General features: G+C 42.0%; 1 protein-coding gene and 1 long non-coding RNA gene across 2 annotated transcripts in view; both read right to left on the reverse strand.

Annotated features, from left to right (window-relative positions):
* Positions 1 to 5000, reverse strand: part of LOC311055880 (RNA binding protein fox-1 homolog 3-like) — a gene marked incomplete at its 3' end in the record, with an annotated part of 143324 nt that overhangs the window by 126528 nt on the left and 11796 nt on the right. The gene's annotated exons all lie outside the window — the stretch shown is intronic.
* On the reverse strand, positions 1127 to 4151 carry LOC311054990. The gene is made up of 4 exons (XR_014601746.1): positions 3832 to 4151; positions 3349 to 3409; positions 1492 to 1688; positions 1127 to 1369 (listed from the first exon to the last, which is right to left on the reverse strand). It is a non-coding gene; the product is annotated as an uncharacterized lncRNA (long non-coding RNA).

Below are 5000 nucleotides of genomic sequence, written 5' to 3' on the forward strand. Positions count from 1 at the left end.
AGAAAGGGGTAAGAAACATGTAAAGTGGAAAATGTGCGGACATTTTTTCCCAAGCCCAGCCAGCAGCCACTGGGTGCAGCATATCAGATGCGTATCAACGTATCAGATACGCTGTTTTGAACAGTTTTTGAAGGTATACACTACTAATACTGCAATATAAAAATACTCCGTTACAAGTAAAAGTCCAGAATTAAACATTTACTTGAGTAAAAGTACAAAAGTATTGGCATCAAAATGTACTTAAAGTACCAAAAGTAAAAGTACTATTTGAAAATAGCCGATCTACAAGCTTGTGAGCTTGTAGATCAGCTATTTTCAAATAGTCTAAAATAGTGTTAAAGTGGTTAATGTGTGTTTCATTATATCATAATGTATCTGCAAAGTATACTAGTAACTAAAGTTTTAAAATAAATGTTGATAGAGCTGTTTTTCCTCATCACCCACACAAAGTACCAGACACTTTCATAACGGCAACATAGGAAAGAAGACTCTAATACAGGCAGCCATGAAGATGATGAAGATGAGGATGGTAGATGATGATGGTGTGACAGCTCTGACCGGTCAGTGGTCAGTGGTCAGTGCGTGGCATTGAAAAGAATGGTTATCGTAGAGAAGAACACCGAGATGTATTGTTCTGAAAACAGTCCGAGATTAACCTCCTAGTGTTATGGTTAACATACCAGGCTGAACCCATCAGAGCAAAACAAAGTTAGTGGGACTCTAAGGAGAGAGTGTTATCTCAAACAGAGCCAGCTCAGCGGCCTTGCACAGAAGTAGAATAGGAGAAATAGAAGCATATTATATCAGAGATGACATTTTAAGCAGGTTTCTGACACTTGACAAATTATTATCAACAAGATTAACTCTATCAAATGTAGTGGAGTAAAAGTACAATATTTGCCTCCGAGATGTAGTGGAGTAGAAGTGAAAGTATTGGAAATTGGAAATACTCAAGTAAAGTACAAATACCTCAAAATGTTACTTAAGTAAACATGTTAATTATTCCAGCTACATGATATGATCATATTAGTCCAACACAATTCAAACAGTGCAAATTGATTTTATTTCAAATGCAGGGAAACATTACAGTAAAGTGCCTTCAGTGAAACTCTAATTAAAAACACATTTCATATAAACACTTTCTAATGATGAGGGTACACAGTCTTTTTCTGGGCTAAACAGGGAGTCCCTGTCAGTGTTGTTAGACCTTCTCAACCAGGAACAGTGAAACGATGGGGTGCAACATATGAAGACCCTGGTGTTTGTCCTCGAGGTAGCAAGTAGAGCATCATCTGGGGTGGTCCACTGTCCACCGCATCGTTCATCAGGTGGGTTTGCAAGGCTGACCCAATAGACGGCTGCCATGTCACTGTGGATGGTTTTAGAAAGAGGCAAGAATAGCAAACCTATTACAAACGTTTCCTAAGGTAAACATACAAAACATTTTTAAGTAAATGGGAATCAGTAGATATATACATTTGTTCTACTTGCCTGTACTTAATAGTCATGGTCCATGGGCACCTCCTCCAGGCCAGAAACCTCCGCAGTCAGCTGCTCCCGCCACAGATCGCCACTGACTGCCTCAGACACCCTCTCCCCCTCATCCTCTCCCTCATCCTCTGGGGTCACAAATTAATATCACCAGCATCCATGCAGATGTTGTGGAGAACTGCACATGCTGTTATGACCTGAAATTATATGAATGGGGGGGGGGGGGGGGGTACATTATTATTATTATGAATTCAGGGGTCGACATTATAAATGGCCCAGTGGCCCGGATGTACTTTTTAAACCGTCAGGGCCAGCAGAATGCAACAAGCACTTGCCCGGTGGGGCCAGTGAAAATAATGCCTTGAAAATAAAATCAAAACATTAACATCTAATAATTTCACATAATTTCCCTGTACTACTGTGTTCTGTTAACATGTCTGTAAACTCGAGCAGGGCAGGCTCACAGAAGAGCCTTTCCCCGTCATCCTTGGACCCCCTCGTTCATTTTCAAAATGTTTTTAAAACCACCAGTATTCGGTCAAACACCAGGTAAAAACAAATACAGAAAGAAAGTTGCCAGAGTGAAAAGCAGAATGAGACGAAAAAGAGGGAGAGAAAGTTTCAACCACAATGGTGAGACTAGAATTGGCTTACATAAGATAAGTTAAAAGCGAGCAATGTAAACAGTGCATCCACTGTGCAGCCAACTGTGTCAGCCTACATGGAGGGGGAGAGAGATCTCCCCCTCTGGATAATAAACCGCCTACTGACAGTAATGACAGTTAACCTAAAAGCTAGCGTTAGCTATTCAAAATCAATCGTCTCCTGTCCTCATCAACATTAATAGGCTAACAACTTTCTGAGGGTGAGAGACCCGACTGCATTCCATAGTAGGTCGTTCTGATGTTTTTGAATGGCTGTGGGTGTTGCTTGAAATCGCAGATCTGAAAGCTCACAACACGTCGCATTTGTGACATACTGTGAGCTTGTAGGTCGTCTGTTTCACAGTTGAACTGCAGCAGATCATTATCATACAGTGTTGCCATGTAAGATTATTATAAGCGACTTTGGGCTTCTTTTTTTGTTTACTGCTTGTAAATATTGGGCCTTCTTGGGCCTGTTTCTAAAGTGTAGTTGTATTTTTGGGCTTGCTTCCACATTTTTTTTATTATTATTTAAACCAGCAGTGGTTCTCAAATATTTTCATGTCATGGACCCCTTAGCTCTGGACTGGTCCATACTAGTGTTCTCCAACTCCTTCTAACGACCAGAGCTAATGGACCCCAAAGATGCATCGGCTATTTTCAAATAGGTATATAGGTTTAAAGTGCTCATGTGGTCTATAGTCGCTTTTCATAGACCCGTTTTCAGAGACCCGGTTGCTTATTTCTCTCACAAAAGCTGGCAACACTGATCATACACTTCAGGGTCTAAATCAGTGGTTCTCAACCTGCATGCTTTTTGGGGGGTCCCCAGATGACAGTAAAGTGACAGTTTTAAGACTTTTAAGACCTTTAAAAAAAAAGAGAGGAAAATAAACTATACTATTAAAAAAATAGCTGATCTACAAGCTTGTAGATCTGCTATTTTCACAATATTTATCTGTGGAACCGAGTAAAAAAAATGTTATGCCTCTACTCCTACAATTCCAAGAGCCTGTCAGGGTGGGGGGTCCCCAGTTCAAATATGATCATTTAGTACATTTTTAATTCCGGACTTTTACTTGTAACAAAGTACTTCTACATTGCAGTATTGATACTTTTACTTAAGTAAAACGTTTGAGTACTTTTCCCACCACACACACACACACACACACACACACACACACACACACACACACACACACACGGTACTTACATTTGAAATTAAATTCCGGGGCACTGGGGGCTGGGGCCAGTATCAATGGGGTCTTCCTCCACTGTTGAATGCAATAAAAACATTACTCAAAAAGGGCTCTTACGCTACTAACGACCACAGTTAATCCACAGCTGAATTTGACCATTAACAAAATTTAAAACAAATACTAGTCGGACTCGTGACATACAACCCACTACATTTCATGTTTAAACACAACAATTACACCAGCCGTATAATATCAGTAATGTTTAACCACTGACTATCTCGGGGGGGGGGGGGGGGCATTTGAAAAGGACTACCCCGAAAACAGCTGGCTGTGTTCGGGTAGAAGAAGCACCGCTGGCCGCGGTTTAACGTTAAAGTAGGCTCGTTCACGATACATTTACCACATATATGAAGTTTAAACAACTACATACTATCCTAAAACATATTAAAAGTACAGTCCGTGACACAACAACACTTTTAAAAGGTTTTAAAACTTACAGCTTTGGTCCACCATTAAGGCTGGTTCAGGCTGGCTCCAAGTTCGTTCCACGGACAACCGTGGGAGCAGCGGCATGTTTGGAAGAGTCAGGCCGAAAACAGGTTGCATTAGACGGCTACGTGAGTTTCACTGGCCGCCCCAGGACCCGACGGGACGGTTCTCTGAATTGTTATTTTTAAATAGTATCACCACATATATGAAGTTTAAACAACTTAATGCTATCCTAAAACATCTTAAAAGTAAATTCCGTGGCACAAAAAAGAAGTTAGAGAGAGTTTTAGAAGTTTAGATGGACGAGAATTTATAGCGGTGAAAAAGATGGCGGCCGCTCAGAAAAATTTCCAGTCAGCTCAGTTCGCGTTGCATTGTGGGACTCGGCTGTTCACCGAAGTGCTTGAAGCGTACATCGCGTGTACGCTTGGAAAAGGGGGAAAGTAGGGCACATTCGAAGGGTGGATTTGAAGGGGTCTTCGAAATGGGACAGCACTTGGCGCGCCACTGTGACGTCATCGCCCTTAAAATCCGCACTTGAAGGCTGCAACCCCTGAATTGAGACAGACCTATTATATACACTTAACATACCCTTAAGGCCTGGACTGGAGAGTTTGTCGTATACAACGGTGTCACGTAGATTGGCCGTTTTCGGAAGCGTTCTAAAAAACTGGTTGCCTGATTGTAAGAAAAAAAAAGATTGTGTCTGCCACGTGAGACGTCACTTCCTCCGGTTCCCAAAGAACACTTCTAGTGTGTGTGTGTGTGTGTGTGTGTGTGTGTGTGTGTGTGTGTGTGTGTGCGTGTGTGCGTGCGTGTGCGCGTGCGTGCGTGTGTGCAGGCAGATAATGGACCATTCGAAAAAAACACATTTCAGTGCGTTTGCCCGGAAATGCATATCTCCAGTGGAAGAAGTGCAGGGCTGTCTGCAGTCTGCAGTCCACACACAGCAGCTGCACACACACACACACACACACACACACACACACACACACACACACACACACACACACACACACACACACACACACACACACAGTACAAATCCAGAGTTTTAATTCATCCATTTGAGCTCTCACTACACTGTAAAAAAAAAAAGGAAAAAAAGGAAACTCTAATATTTTTTACAGTGTGGTGTCGCTGGTTGGTTGAAGACAGACCGCGGCGTTCGGTGAGA

This window comes from Gymnoscopelus microlampas (genome assembly GCF_963454915.1).
Source record: "Gymnoscopelus microlampas genome assembly, chromosome: 11".
Lineage (NCBI taxonomy): Eukaryota > Metazoa > Chordata > Actinopteri > Myctophiformes > Myctophidae > Gymnoscopelus > Gymnoscopelus microlampas.